Consider the following 16706-nt stretch of genomic DNA (forward strand, 5'->3'; position numbering starts at 1 on the left):
TTCATCATGTTGGCCAGGCTGGTCACGAACTCCTCACCTCTGGTGATCTGCTCGCCTCAGCCTCCCAAAGTTCTGGGATTACAGGTGTGAGTCACCGTGCCTGGCCTATTTCATATTTTAAATATTAAAAAGTAGAACCTGGCCAGGTGTGGTGGCTCACACCTGTAGTCCTAGCACTTTAGGAGGCTGCAGTGAGAGGATCGCTTGAGCCCAGGAGTTCAAGACCAGCCTGGACAACATAGCAAGACCCTGTCTATTCAAAAAATAAAATTAGCCAGGTGAGGTGACACATGCCTGCGGTCCCACCTACTCGGGAGGCTGAGGCAGGAGAATCTCTTGAACCCGGGAGGTGGAGGTTGCAGTGAGCCGAGATCGTGCCACTGCACTCCAGCCTGGGAGACAGAGCCAGACTTTTCTCAAAATAAAAAATAATAATAATAATAATAATAATAATAAGCGGCCGGGCGCGGTGGCTCACGCCTGTAATCCCAGCACTTTGGGAGGCTGAGGCGGGTGGATCACGAGGTCAGGAGATGCAGACCATCCTGGCTAACATGGTGAAACCCTGTCTCTACTAAAAATAGAAAAAATTAGCCAGGTGTGATGGCATGCGCCTGTAGTCCCAGCTATTCAGGAGGCTGAGACAGGAGAATCGCGTGAACCCAGAAGGCTGAGGTTGCAGTGAGCCGAGATTGCGTCACTGTACTCCAGCCTGGGCGACAAAGTGAGACTCCATCTCAAAAAAAAATAAAATAAATAAAATAAAATAAAAATTAAAAAATAGTAATAATAAGCTTGGGCAGTAGACGGGCCCCCCTGGGCAGTGGCCACCTGTGGAGTGACATGCCTATTGGCTCCCTGGCAGCCAGCTTCTGGGTCAGGCATCTTCGTTGGTGACTGCCCTTTCAGCTTTCCTGGTGTGGCCATGAGTGGTGTGGCACTGCTATGACCCATCATCTTGTCTTGAAGATGCATCCTGACTTACATCCATACTTGCACACTGAAGAATGCAACATCGTGATTAACTTGCTAAAGGAATATCACATAAATCACAGCATTCGAAAATTTTTTGGTCATTGCAATGATCTTGATCAGGCAATGAGAAAATAAATGCTTGAAAAATGAGTACATGGAAAAGAGGACCAAGAGCAGAGAGTATGGCAATTTGATGCAACAGACTTTTTTTTGAGATGGAGTCTTTTTTTTTTTTTTTTTTTTTTTTTTTTGAGATGGAGTCTCGCTCTGTCACCCAGTGCTGGTATTTTTTTTTTTTTTTTTTTTTTTTTTTTTTTTTTTTTTTTTTTTTTTTTTTTTTTTTTTTTGTTCTCTGTCCCAGGCTGGAGTACATTGGCGCGATCTCTGCTCACTGCAAGCTCTGCCTCCCAGGTTCACGCCATTCTCCTGCCTCAGCCTCCCATGTAGCTCGGACTGCAGGCGTGTGCCACCACACCCAGCTAATTTTTGTATTTTTAGTAGTGACAGGGTTTCACCGTGTTGGCCATGGCCAGGATTGTCTCGATTTCTTGACCTTGTGATCTGCATGCCTCAGCCTCCCAAAGTGCTGGGATTAGGTATGAGCCACCATGCCCGGCCGCAAAAAAGACTTTTTAATTTTCCAGAGGAATCTGAAAAATAAATTGCATTTTCACTGGATGCCTTGGCTGAGAGAAGACCGAAAGACTATAGGTTGGGCCAGGCACCACGGCTCACGCATGTAATCCCAACACTTTGGGAGGCCGAGGCAGATGGATCACCTGAGGTCAGGAGTTTGAGACCAGCCTGAGCAATATGATGAAACACTGTCTTTACTAAAAATACAAAAATTAGAAAGACGTGGTGGTGTGGGCCTGTAATCCCAGCTGGGAGGCTGAGGTAGGAGAATCTTTTGAATCTGGGAGGCAGAGGTTGCAGTGAGCCAAGATCGCGCCATTGCACTCTAGCCTGGGCGACAGAGTGAGACTGTCTCAAAAAAAAAAAGAAAAAGAAAAAAAAAAGAAGACTCTGGGTTGATACCTGAAAGAATCCTATCTTATTTGCTCTCCAGAATTCTTCTAATGGAAAGTGACTCATGAGAAATTGAACCATGGAGAAATATGAACATTTCTGATTCTGAATATTTGTTGGGCAGAGTCTTTAGTACCATTTTTCCTCCACCAACAAACGTGACTTCACCATGTTTCTCCTCTTTGCCTACAAGTTAACATCTCAGTAACTAATCTCCCTGAATAAAGGAATATGCTAAGTTAAAATAAAATAATTTATTTTAAAAATTTGTTTAAATAGGCCGGGCGCAGTGGCTCACGCCTATAAGCCCAACACTTTGGGGGGCCGAGGTGGGTGAATCACGAGGTCAGGAGATTGAAACCATCCTGGCTAATACGGTGAAACCCTCTCTCTACTAAAAATACAAAATTAACCGGGTGTGGTGGCAGGCGCCTGTAATCCCAGCTACTCTCCTAGCCTCAAGCAATCCACTGCGCTAGGCCATCCAAAGTCCTGTGATCACAAGCATCAGCCACCACACCCGGCCAATCTATTCCTTTCTGATTAATGAGTTAGGCCTGGCATCGTGGCTCACGCCTGCAATCCCAGCACCTGGGGAGGCTGAGGCGGGCAGACTACCTGAGGTCGAGAGTTGGAGACCAGCCCCACAAACATGGAGAAACCCCGTCTGCACAAAAAAAAAAAAAGAAAAAAAAAACAAAAAAATTACAAAATGAGCCGGGCATGGTGGCTCATGCCTGCAATCCCAGCCACTCGGGAAGCTGAGGCAGGAGAACCACCCAAACCCGGGAGGTGGAGGCCGTGGTGAGCCGAGACCATGCCACTGCACTCCAGCCTGGGCAACAAGAGCGAAACTCCATCTCAAAAAAAAAAAAGAGACCAGGTTTCACCATGTTGCCCAGGTTTGGTCTGGAACTGCTAGGCTCAAGCAACCCTCCACACTCGGCCGTCCAAAGTCCTGGGAGCAAAAGTGGAGCCACCACGCCAGGCCGATCACGCCTGTAATCCCAGCACTTTGGGAGGCTGAGGTGGGGGGATCACCTGACGTCAGGAGTTGGAGACCAGCCTGGCCAATGTGATGAAACACCGTCTCTAATAAAAATACAAAAAAATTAGCCGGGTGTGGCGGTGGACGCCTGTAATCCCAGCTACCCAGGAGGCTGAGGCAGGAGAATTGCTTGAACCAGGGAGGCAGAGGTTGCAGTGAGCCAAGACAATGCCACTGCACTCCAGCCTGGGTGACAGAGTGAGACTCCATCTCAAAACAAAAAAATAAATAAATAAAATAAATTGGGCCATGCACGCTGGCTCATGCCTGCAATCCCAGCACCTCCAGAGGCCGAGGCAGGTGGATAACCTGAGTTCGGGAATTTGAGACCAGCCTGAACAACAGGGAGAAACCCCGTCTGTATAAAAAAAAAAAAAAAAAAATTAGCCTGGCATGGTGGCGGGCGCCTGTAGTCTCAGGTACTCTGGAGGCTGAGGCAGGAGAATGGCGTGAACCCGGGAGCTTGCAGTGAGCCGAGATCGCGCCACTGCACTCCAGCCTGGGCGACAGCGAGACTCCGTCTCAAAAAAAAAAAAAAAACAAACAAAAAAATAACAATCTTTCCACGCACTTTTCACGCGGACTTCAGAGTGGGAACGCCTCTTTTCTGAGGACCCCGCCCCCAACCCTGCTGCTGAGCAGGCAGATACACCAGCGGGCAAAAGGGACGGGTCCCGCCGTCATGGTTCTTCAAGCAGTAAGACTCAGCTGATTTCATCAACAGCTGCGATTTCAACAGGAGGAGGGCCATGTCGTGACCCTCAAGTCCCCCAAGTCAGGATGGCACGTCACCCCCAGGCCACCTGCAGCCTTACCTGCCCTGAGTCCATGACCGCCAGGCACTGCTGGGCCCCGACGGCCCCATGCACGATCTTCTTCCCTTTCAGTCCTTCCACCTTCCCTTTCAGTCCTTCCACCACCTGCGGCTTCCACACGTGCACGTGAGAGCCGTGGCCCAATCTGAAGTAATCGCCCTTTCCCCTGAGAGAAGGCCAATGGTGGAGTGTTACAATACGGTTATGGTCTGATAATGCTATACAAGAAAACACTCATTGTCTCACATCTTTCACAGCCAGCTCAATGACATCACACACAGCACCCAAGGTCTTCGAACTTATATTCAAAATCATACACCATTAATTCAAATTAACTTATTTAATTTGAATTAAGTCAGCTGGGAAAAACCTGAATACCCTAATACATGTTTTACAATATTTAAGTTACTGTTGTAGGTTTTCACATAAAGAGACTGAAAATAAGACTACGGCAAACACCTATCCAAAGTCCTATCTGGTATACATCTTTCTCAAAGTGCCAATGTTGGCCAGTCGCGGTGGCTCACGCCTGTAATCCCGGCACTTTGGGAGGGCGAGGCAGGTGGATCACGAGGTCAGGAGATAAAGACCATCCTGGCTAACACAGTGAAACCCCATCTCTACTAAAAATACAAAAAAATGAGCCAGGCATGGTGGCGGGCACCTGTAGTCCCAGCTACTCGGGAGGCTGAGGCAGGAGAATGGCGTGAACCTGGGAGGCGGAGCTTGCAGTGAGCTGAGATTGTGCCACCGCATTCCAGCCTGGGCGATAGAGCAAGACTCCGTCTCAAATAAATAAATAAATAAATAAATAAATAGTGCCAATGTTATGACCAGAGGCAGCAAGGCCTGACACACCATCCAAGGCCAGTCCGGACACCTGCTCTTTTGTACATTAATATAATAAGCTTTTACAAGAAATACATGTTAACTTTTTCAGGATCAAAGGATTCAGAAGGCTATTTTGCTCTCATTTTATCCTTAGGCTTCAGCAGAAGAAACCCTTCCTATAAATCTCGCCCAAACAGGAAAGGTAAGTGGCCTAAAATTTTTCTAGTATCTTCAAAATGACCCAGTTACAATAGGAAATTTCTTCTTGTACTATTGTCACTAATCCCAACTCAATATCCTTTAAAGGACAAAGATGCATGCATAAGTAAAAATATGACAGGTCACAATCATGCCGGGGTGGTCCTGGGGCAAGGCCCAGGTTCCCTGCATGTGCCTGCACAAGCACACACACTGTGACAGGGGGGACGTTTATGTACCATGTCCACACCACTCCAGACTTGGTGAGCGCCAGTAGGAGCTGAGCTCCACACTCAATCTGGCACACCCCCTGTCCATTTAGTCTCTCAATGTTCTGGGGAATGTTACAGCCTTCACTTCCGCCCCGGCCCAATTTTCCAAAGTCACCATCACCCCAGGAAAATACCAAACCTAGGTTTAAAAATAGGGAAGGGAAGGGACAGAAGAAAGGAAAGAGAAAGCAAGCCCAACCTCCTTCCAAAATGTCATGAGAATCTTGAGCACATATGGTCCTTGGCATGACCACATGACCTGCAGAGCCCCTGTTATAGAACCCATTTTTATATTTTCCTTAATATAACAGTTAATATAATATGTCATTTTTGTTAATAGTGTCTTTTTGTCATTTTACTTTTTAAAAGATTTTATTGAAATATACAGGAAAGTGCATCTATCATAAGTGTGCAAATTGATGAATTCTAAAATCTTTATTGTACCTGTTTAGCACCTAGATTGACACTGAACATAACTAACAACCAGAAATCTCCTTGTACTCCTTTCCTGTAACTACCCCTGCTCCCGACCAAATCACTCTCTTCTAACAGCATAACTTTGTGTGACTAGCTTTTTTAATGTAAAAGAATGAAATCTACAGCATGTATTCATTTGCATCTGGCTTCTGCCACCCAACATTATATTTGTGGGATTCATTTGTACAGTTGCATATTAGTTTGCAGATCCCTCACTCTTGTTTCTATATGATATTATATTGCATAAATGTACCACACTTTATCCAACCTACTGTTAAATATTTGTGCATTTTCTACTTGGGGGCGATTTCAAATAGTGCTGCTATGAACATTCTTGTAAATGTCTTTTGGTGAACATATGCAACACAGATATGCGTTGTTGTTGGTTCCCAGGAGCGGCATTCTTGGGTCATAAACAATGCATGTGTTCAGGTTTAGTATAGTATAATGCCAAACAGGTTTCCAAAGTGTCTGTGCCACTTTACATACCCGCCATTATTGAGAAAGTTCTATTTGCTCCACATTGTCACCAATACTTGATATTTTCCGTTTTTTTCTTTTAAACCGTACTAGTAGGTGTGCAGTGATATTGCAATGTGGTTTTAATTTGCATCTTCCTTGTGACAAATTAACCTTGATTACTGTAAGCCACTTGGAAATGTGATTCGAATTCATATAAAGATATGGTAGCAAAACGCATGCTAGGTTACTTTCATGCCTGGAAAGTTTAGATGGAATGATTTCTATGTAAGCTTTTACAGTGTAGTCTGAGTCCATAAATATTGATTACAAAAAACACATCTGTAGGTGAGTTACAATACTTCACTTATCATTCCAAGTCCATGTTGTGTTAGCTCAATATTTTTCAAATATATTTTTGCATGGAATTTCCACCTTCTTTCTGAGTAGTTTCAGATATTTTGTATGGTTCCAGCACAGTCAATTAGGTTGCCATTGTTTGGAAGCACACATCCATGTATCTGCACCATGATGATATGACGCGCCCATACCCCCCATTTCGCATTTTCTCAGAAGTGCATAGTTATCACTGACTAACTTTGCCAATAGAAATGTACTCCCAATTTCCCATGGACTTATCTTGAATAATCTCTCAACTGAAGCATAACAGGTTTTGAATTCTGTTAGAATAGTTGTTTTTACTATCTTTTAATTTTATAAAAATTTCAAAGTTACTTAATACTTTTATTTCAAAAGTGAAACAAAGCTTTTCCTCTCCCTTACCCAGCAGAGGGGGAAAGCATTGGCCCCAGGCCAAAACCATAACCGCTTTCAATTAACTAATAATAATTGCTGGCATGTTGCCATTAAATATCCTTGTCTCATTATCTCTGGTTGCTTTATCAAAGCCATAGGTCACTAAAGCCCACTTTTGAGACAAAGACTATTTCTCCCCCAAAAGTCAAGGGAAATATAAAAAATGAAATTAGTGATTAAGGATAGAAGCCAATTAATACAATCATCTTGTCTTAATTATTTAAAGTCCAGTTTTTTTCCTCCAGCAAACCTGAAAATACACTATCCTCCAGCTATCTGAATTATATTGAGATCTACTCACATTTATGATGATGTTCAGAGATTCATCATTGGGAAGGAAAATGCACACGCTGCGGCAGTCTTGCATGACTCTGTTGTGGAAATTCAACTTGTTCATTGTGTTTTGGGCTCTCTGGGTGGTCAGGGCTGGGCTCTGGGTCCTTGGCAATTCCTCAGGTTCCCAGCACTCCAAAGCCAAGCTCACCTCCTCATCACACGCCCTGCAGGAGAAGCATCAGGGTGTTCGACTACATGGGTTTCATAGCTGTGGAAAAGCCAAAGGGGAGACTCCTGAAGAAAGGCAGTGAAGCCTGTGAAGGGCGGGTCAGGAAGATGAGCACAGCACTGCTACTCCTGTGGGCACAGGGACAGCATGTCTCCAGCCAGCGCCACCTTGTCTAATACATGGGAACTCACTGAAATTCATTCTGTATTTTGCCCACAAAGTTTTACAGCTTTCATCCACAGTCAGGAATTAAACTTATACCAATGAGAGCCCCACACATTCAAGGATGTACTAAGCACTACAGGCCTCACAGAAACAGAGATCCTGTCTTGGAGTTTTCAGTCCCACATGGGAGATAAAGGGTTTTGAACATGAAATGACAAAAACAACAGCAAGAAGAAAATTCTCATCCTTTTTCATTACTATCAAACTCAAATAAATGTCTTGGCTCTTACATTACATTCATTCTTCAACCATTGTGGTCTGGCTTCCACTTCCTTCACTTCACCAACATGGCTCTGCCAAAGGAAGCCCATGATCTCTAGGCCATCACTTTAATTGATCTCTCTATGACATTGATCCTGGTTGTCAAGCCCTCCTTACAACATTCTTCTCTCTTAGCTTTTATAGCTCTGTCTCTCCTGCTTCTTTAACCTGATAATGCGTACTTGATTTTTCCATTTATTATTTCATAAACCAATTAATACACAGATAAAACAAGACTGTGTATACCAAACCATGTTTGTATAGAAAAAATGGATTTTGGATGCCTCTCATATGTACTTAGTTCTATTAAACATATTAATTGTATTGTTTAATTTATCAGGTTTTTGACATAGAGAATTTTGTTTGAAAGTAATAAAAATTTTATCTCCAATTTTCAATAATCACACCCATTATTTCTGTTTTATGTCTCATTGCATTGGTGAGATCTTGCAGAATAGTTTTAAAACAGTAGTGGGTATTTTCTACTTTCAATGGGCATGTCTAGTATTTCATATATTCTTGCTTATAGAACACTATTCAAGCAAGACATGTCAAGACTAGTTGTCTCTCAAACCATTAGTATTTATATTATTCCTTTCCAGCTACATTTGTAGGATGTAAAAGAACATTTCCAGGAATATGGAACTGTTTTACTAGGTGAAGAGTATATATAACCATACAATTTTCACAGAAAATACATTAATACATAAATCAAAGCATAAATGAAATAGAATCTTCGCCGATTTGCTTAAGGTTAAATGTATAACTTTTATCAGCAGGAGGGTAAAGAATATATTCTTAGATAGTTGGCACATTTAGAAAATATAATATAGTATTCTTTTTAAAGAATAAATAGGCTGGGCGCGGTGGCTCACGCCTGTAATCTCAGCACTTTGGGAGGCCGAGGCGGGCGGATCACGAGGTCAGGAGATCAAGACCATCCTGGCTAACACATTGAAACCCCGTCTCTGCTAAAAATACAATAAATTAGCCGGGTGTGGTGGCGGGCGCCTGTAGTCCCAGCTACTCAGGAAGCTGAGGCAGGAGAATGGTGTAAACCCGGGAGGCGGAGCTTGCAGTGGGCTGAGATCCCGCCACTGCACTCCAGTCTGGGCAACAGAGCAAGACTCCATCTAAAAAAAAAAAAAAAAATTCTGTTCGGCTTAACCAGATATTTAACTTCAGGTAAATTATTGAAAAGGACCAAAACAATGTCAAATAACTATCTGCAGTAGAAAATATGCTAGGCAATATCTGGTCATAGTTTTTAATCTTGAGTAATTGAAATGTGATTTTTTTTCTTCTAATCAAACAAAGCAAAAGAGATTCTTCAAGTGCTGTGAATATACCCACACTAAGTGTAAGAAAAAAAATGAGAGCCTAACCCTTTTGCATATTTACACTATTTGGAGCTGTTTTGCTATTTAATGAAACAACTGTATGGCTTTCATAATATGTGATACTTAGGTATGATAGTATGAAAAAATTGTTTAGAGATACTGTGATTAATGTTTTTACTTATATCTTAATTCATATATTGAAAGAAAAATGTATGAGGTTTCTATTATGTGCAAGATACCAGATAAATTTCTGCACTTAGCATGTAGTTATAACTTTTCAGCTAGTGGGAGAGACTTCTAATACAGGGGATTTTTTTTTTTCTTTTGAGACGGAGTCTTGCTTTGTCCCCCAGGCTGGAGTGCAGTGGCGCGATCTCGGCTCCCCGCGGCCTCCACCTCCCAGGTTTGGGTTGTTCTCCTGCCTCAGCCTCCCAGTGGCTGGGATTGCAGGCGGGAGCCACCATGCCCGGCTAATTTTGTATTATTATTATTATTATTATTGGTACAGACGAGGTTTCTCCTTTTTGTCAGGCTGGTCTCAAACTCCCGATGTCAGTTTATCCGCCCGCCTCGGCCTCCCGGGGTGCTGGGATTGCAGGAGTGAGCCAGGGGTGCTGGGATTGCAGGCGTGAGTGACCACGCCAGGCCCAATTTATTAATCAGAAAGGAATGGATCGGCCTGGCTCACGGTTGTGATCTCAGGACTTTGAGTGGCAGATCGCTTGAGCCTAGGAGTTTCAGGCCAGCCTGGGCAACATGGTGAAACCAGGTCTCTTTTTTTTTTTTGAGAGGGAGTTTGGCTCTTGTTGCCCAGACTGGAATGCGGTGGAGCGGTCTCTGCTCCCCGCAGCCTCCGCCTCCCGGGTTTGGGTGATTCTCCTGCCTCAGCCTCCCGAGTGGCTGGGATTGCGGACGTGAGCCATCATGCCCGGTTAGTTTATTTATTTTTTATTTTATTAGTAGAGAGGGGGTTTCTCCATGTTGGTCAGGCTGGTCTTTAGCTCCTCACCTCGGGTGATCCGCCGGCCTCGGCCGCCCGAGTGCTGGGATTGCAGGCGTTTGAGTCACTGCACCTGGCCTGACAGCCGGTCTCTTAACGTTAAGACAAAACAAAAACCACAAAGATTAGCCGGGCCTGGTGGGCCCTGCGGGTAGTCCCAGCTACTCCAAAGGCTGGTGTAGCACAATTGCTTGAGCCCGGGGTGGAGGTGGCAGTGAGCTATGATGGCGCTGCTGCAGTCCAGACTTGGCGACAGAGTGGGACTGTGTCTCAGGAAAAAGGAAAAGAAAAAAATAATAAAGAAAAAGCATATAAAATTGCCAAATCAAGGAACAGCTTGAGGGTATATTATTGAGAGAAATAGAGGCAAAGGTTAGCAGACACCAATGTTCGCTAAGTGGAACTGCAGGTGTCTGCAGACAGGAAGCTGCTACTTTTCCAAAAGAAATCTATTACTGACCAAAAAAAAAAAAGTTGTAGGTTTGTTAAAATATACAAATAGCTATACTTTACATAGCCAAGACCCTCTTGTAGCACTGCTCTAAGCCTTTTCCTGCTCTGAAATAGTTACTATTGTTACCTCCATTGTAGAGAAAACAGATGCCGGAGGTTGTTGTGGAAGGACCAGGGAAACTGACTATGAAATTGACTTATTGTAAGCTTAGGACTTAAAGGTTCTTCCTGCTCTGCTCCCTACATTGCCACATTTTAGTTAACCTATCTCTTAAAATACTGGTCCTTTCTATATTTGGAGGGACTCTTCCTGCAATTTGAAGTGTTTCCTTGCACTAAGCATTTGGTCATAAGATCATCTGCGTTTTATGTCAGTTTAAGTTTAGACATTCAGTTAGGAATGTAAATATGAGCAAACAGGTATCTGATTGAAATAGATAACCTAGAAAAAATCACTTATGAGAAAGTCAAGAAAATGTGAACTCTGGATTTGCGGTTATTTTCAGAATGTATTCGTTTTTTGGTATTTAATAGTATTGTGAATATATTTATTTTTAAAAATTCCTTGTTTTCTACACATATATATGGTAATAAAAAATGATATGATGTATATGTTTTACTTCAAAATAATTCAGAGGAAGAAGGAATGTAAATATAAGCAAACAGGTATCTGATGGAAGTAGATAAACTAGAAAAATCACTTATCAGAAAGTCAAGAAAATGTGAACTCTGGATTTGCAGCTATTTTCAGAATGTATTAATTTTTTGGCATTTAATGGCATTGTGAATATGTTTATTTTAAAAAATTATTTGTCTTCTGTGGATACATATAATTAAAAATGATATGATGTATAGGTTTTACTTTAAAATAATTCAGAGGAAGAAGGAATGTATATATATGAAGTGGGAATATAAATGAAACAAAACTGGCTGTGGCCAGGTGTGGTGGCTCACGCCTGTAATCACAGCACTTTGGCAGGTGGAGGCGGGTGGATCACCTGAGGTCAGGAGTTAAAGACCAGCCTGCCCAATGTGGTGAAAACCCATCTCTACTAAAAATACAAAAATTAGCCGGATGTGGTGCCGGGTGCCTGTAATCCCAGCTACTTGGGAGACTGAGGCAGGAGAATCGCTTGAACTCGGGAGGGCGAAGTTGCAGTGAGCCAAGATCATGCCACTACACTCCAGCCTGGGCAACCACAGCAAAACCCCACCTTAAAAAAAAAAAACAAAAACTGTCCATGCCATGAATGAAAAATTGTTGATAATGTGTATATGTAGGGCAGTTATTTATCTCAACTTTTTTTAGGTTTGAAACTTTTTATTGAACACATGCACACGTCCCTTGATAACTGGGGCTGCTTCCCCATTATTCTCTTAGTAGCCCTTCTGATTTTCACTTCATCTTCATTCTTAGAGATTCTGGATTTTTTTTTTGACAAGTTCAAGTATGTCTTTGCAAGGACTATCCAGCATGTCTATTTTATGAGAGAGGCTTTGCAGAGTACCTACTCAGCCATATTATCAGAAACAGAAATAGTTTCCGGATTCTTGTCTTGTCCTGTTTAGATTATTTAATTTCCAAGAACAGTCACCTTCTACCAGACACTCTGATGCTGGAAGACAAAGCATATTTTGTAAGTGGCATGATTTCTGGGCTCCAATTTAGAACAGAGCCACAGCTTTCAACAATCCAAAAATAACTTACTGTGACTCACCATATTTAGAAAGATGGAGGTTATTAAAAAAAGAAAACCTTAATTTACTATGTGACCTCTAAGTATCTGGGCTGGAAATTGTAAAGATAGAAAGATAAATCAAAAGATATAGAGACTGTAATCATGCACTTAATGAAGCGCTAAATCAAAATATTTTTAGCATACATGAAAGAGTTTAATTTTATCACATTTTTTACTGGCACTATAGCTATTTGCAAGTACATATAAAACCACAGTGTTACATATAAACTACCAAAAAAGAACTTTTTAAGAAATGACACTCATCTAGCAACTTTATTTAAAAGTTTATCTTCAGGGAATAATTAAGGATGTCCGTACAAAAGGATTTAGCCATGGCATGAGAATGTTCTCCCTGGCAAACCAATGGAAATTATTAAATGTGCAAAAGGGAACTGTTGGAATAAATTGTAATGCCTTCATATGATCGTATATTTAACCTTTTAAAATGATATTGAACAGTTGCATAAACTGACTTAAACACACATTCGTAACACATCACTGAATAGGAGAAATATGGGCCAGCAAAGAACATAGAGTTGGTCCAATTTCTACAAAAAAAAGAAGACTCTAATAGCATGACAGCAGGGAAAGGGGAATATGTCAATGTATGTGTGTATATGTATGTATATGCATAGCAAGTATGAACTTGAAAGGATATATATCAAATTGTTTACACAGATTACCCCAGAGAGGTAAATAACTTTGGCCTTTGGTGTTCTGTATTCCACATAATCTGAATTTTCTTTTTTTATTTAAATAGAGATGGGATCTTAACCAGGAGCAGTGGCTCACACCTGTAATCCCAGCACTTTGGGAGGCTGAGGAGGGCAGATTGTTTGAGGCCAAGAGTTCAAGACCAATCTGGCCAACACAGCAAAACTCTGTCTCCACTAAAAATTGAAAAATTAGCCAGGTGCAGTGGCTCATGCCTGTAACCCCAGGTACTCGACAGACTGAGGCATGAGAATTGCTTGAACCAGGAGGCAGAGGTTGCAGTGAGCCGAGATCGCACCACTGCACTCCAGCCTGGACAACAGACCAAGACTCTGTCAAAAAACAAAACAAAACAAAACAACAACCACAACAATAAAACAGCAATAAAGAGAAAACCTAATGGACAGGAGCGATGTCTCATGCCTGGAATCCCAGTGCTTTGGGAGGCCAACATGGGAGAATCACTTGAGGCCAGGAGTTCAAGACCAGCATGGGCAACATAGTAAGACCTTTTCTCTACAAAAAAATTTAAAAATTAGCCAGGCATACTAGTGCATGCTTATACTCTCAGCTACCTGGGAGGCTGAGGTGGGAGGATCACTTGACCCTGAGAGTTGGAGGTTGCAGTGAGCTGTGATCACACCACCAGAGAGCCACGACCCCATCCCCGCCTCCTTCCTCTGTCCTATGCTAGCAATAAATAAGTTTCCCAGCCACAAATAATTATTAGAACCTCCTCCCATGTGCCAGCTCCAACCACTGCTAGGTATGATACAGGGGCATCCCTACCCTCTGGAATATACAAAATGTTACACAGACACAGTATGTACACCGGGGAAGGGGGGCCACCCCAGCAGCCCATGCCCTCGCTGGTCCACAGTTAGCCCCACTTTCCTGCCTCAGCTATCTCTCTGAATAAGAAGATGGGAGTCCCCCTGAGGGAAAAGTGGCTATGGTGAGAGTAAGGGGGCCATCAGGCCTCCTCCAAACAAACCAACTCCACCAGCCTCTGGCTCTTAAATAAAAATCATCATCCAGAAATTTAGGGACTCAGCCCTGGTCAAGGTGGCAAAGGGTCTGTTTGTCTTTCCCCATTAGACAGAGGTCTTGTCCTGCTACCCTAATTGTAAAGGGGTGCCTGGGAAGGGGTGGTAGGGACATGGTGGCAGTGGAGACTCCAGCTCCACTTCTCCAGGCTTTGCTGACAGGGGCCTGCTTTTAATTTTTATTTTCATTCCGTGACTTTTTTTTGAAAATCCCGTAACTTCTTTTTCATAACTTTTTTTTGTAACTTTTCATAAAACTTTTTTCTACTTTTTTCCCACAAGTTGTTTTGCCACAACTTTTTTACATTGTTTATCCCATAACTTTTTCACCACACAACTTTTTTAATCCCATAACTTTTTTATTTTGTGTTCTTTTAATAAACACTTGCATAGTTATATTACAATTTTGTAAAAATGAAACACATTATCTCATGGCAAGCATGCCCAGTATTTGCACAGTATCAATACCTTTAATACTATAGTTTTCAGGAAACGCAAAATAAAATTTTAAGGCAAAAACAACACTTTGAAACAATTTAATAATTTATTACATTACAGTAGCATCACACCAGCAGTCAATAATGCCACTCTAGGGGGAAAAATCTTTCAGTATTTCCATTACACATTCTGTTTACAAGAATTCACAAATTAGTAAAATTCATTCTAAGAAAACTTGGCAAATAAAGCTTTGGACTGGAATTGGCATTTCTTTCTCTGCTTTTCCTTCCCACTGTTTCTTTCTCTTATACTACAGTATTCATATTTTAAAATGTTTTAACTTATTTCGAACATTAAAGTAGCAGTTACATTTTTTAATAGTTATATTATTTTAAAATGACTCTTCAAGATAAAGTTTTAGAGAAACTATATTATGGATAGGACTGATTTACATTTTCAAATTTTCTAAAATTCAGCTTTGGGCTTAGAGCTCATATTTTTTCATTTCTGGAAAATCTATCAAGTTTAATCAAATACTTTGAAAATAATTATTACATACTGCAGTCTTTAAATAGGTGTTTTGATTTTCCTACAGAAATTAAAATGTATTCAATGCAACTCACATTTTAAATTTTTTTTTTTTTTTTTTTTTTTTTTTTTTTTTTTTTTTTGACGAGTCTTGCTTTCCCAGCTGAGTGCAGTGCGATCTCCTCACTGCAAGCTCCCCCCGGGTCCCCTTCTCCTGCCTCCCTCCTACTGGACTACAGGCCCCCCACACCCGCTAATTTTGTATTTTATAGAACGGTTTCACCTGTTAGCAGATGTCTCGATTCCTGACTCGTGATCGCCGCTCGCTCCAATGCTGGATTACAGGCTGACCCCCCCCTAAATTCTATGTTTCTGATGAACTCTAACCTTCCAATGTTGCCTTCGAAGCAAACTGAAAGCTGCCTTACATTGAATGAGGAAGAGCACAAATACTTGGCTGAATGAGGTATCGCAAAAGACGGCATGCGCTTTGAAGAAAGACTTAAGTTATTGTCATATAATTTCCATTCTTTTAAGCTTTTTCTTAAAAATATGACAAATACCTACACAAAGAGTGGTATTTCAGTCAATATAGTAAATTTATTTTCCAGACTGACCTTCAGCTTAAATATGCCAGTGTGTGATTTAATCCATAGGCACCTGATGAACACATTATTGTCAGATTGGTTACAGATGCTAAAAGCTATCTGAAGGTCATTCCTAGTCACTGATATTTATCACGGTAAAAGTGAAGTGATTTCAAAGATAAAAGTAACTTTGAAATAATTTATTAATGTATTAGATAAACCCAGTTTCAGAATGATAAAAGAAAAAACATTAGACCAAATAATGTGGCTAATTAACAGTGGTCTGATTTCTAGCCTGAGGGTTTAAAGTGCTCTTAAAGTAACTGTCTTTAAACTGAACTCAAAGAATGCAAAAGCGGCAAGTTCAGAAAATAAAAGGCAAGAACAGGACTTTAAGTGCATTTTAAACCCATGGGCTAGAAATTGTACCACTCTTAATTAGCCGCATTATTTGGTCTACCATTTTTTCTTTTTTTTTTTCTTTTTTTTTTTGAGACAGAGTCTCGCTGTCGCCCAGGCTGGAGTGCAGTGGCGTGATCTCGGCTCACTGCAGGCTCCGCCCCCCAGGGTTCACGCCATTCTCCTGCCTCAGCCTCCCGAGTAGCTGGGACTACAGGCGCCCGCCACCTCGCCCGGCTAATTTTTTGTATTTTTAGTAGAGACAGGGTTTCACCATGTTAGCCAGGATGGTCTCGATCTCCTGACCTCATGATCTGCCCGTCTCGGCCTCCCAAAGTGCTGGGATTACAGGCGTGAGCCACCGCGCCCGGCCCATTTTTTCTTTATCATTCTGAAACTGGGTTTATCTAACACATTGATACATTCATACAATTTGGAAGAGTCAGTTGAAGTCACAAGGACCGAATATTTGCCCTCATTCAGTGAATGCCGGCAAATCTGTTATTCCATTGGTTAAATCATATCGTGTCTCTCCTGTTAATGTCATAGAA

At 41.9% G+C, this 16706-nt stretch overlaps 1 long non-coding RNA gene and 1 pseudogene across 1 annotated transcript; both read left to right on the forward strand.

Annotated features, from left to right (window-relative positions):
• The first annotated feature begins 969 nt into the window (after positions 1 to 969).
• LOC115833000 lies at positions 970 to 1636 on the forward strand (annotated as a pseudogene).
• Positions 1637 to 4852: 3216 nt separating this feature from the next.
• On the forward strand, positions 4853 to 8309 carry LOC115833001. Its single transcript, XR_004028423.1, has 2 exons — positions 4853 to 4900; positions 7166 to 8309. It is a non-coding gene; the product is annotated as an uncharacterized LOC115833001 (long non-coding RNA).
• Positions 8310 to 16706: the final 8397 nt, after the last annotated feature.

This window comes from Nomascus leucogenys, chromosome 24 (genome assembly GCF_006542625.1).
Source record: "Nomascus leucogenys isolate Asia chromosome 24, Asia_NLE_v1, whole genome shotgun sequence".
NCBI lineage: Eukaryota > Metazoa > Chordata > Mammalia > Primates > Hylobatidae > Nomascus > Nomascus leucogenys.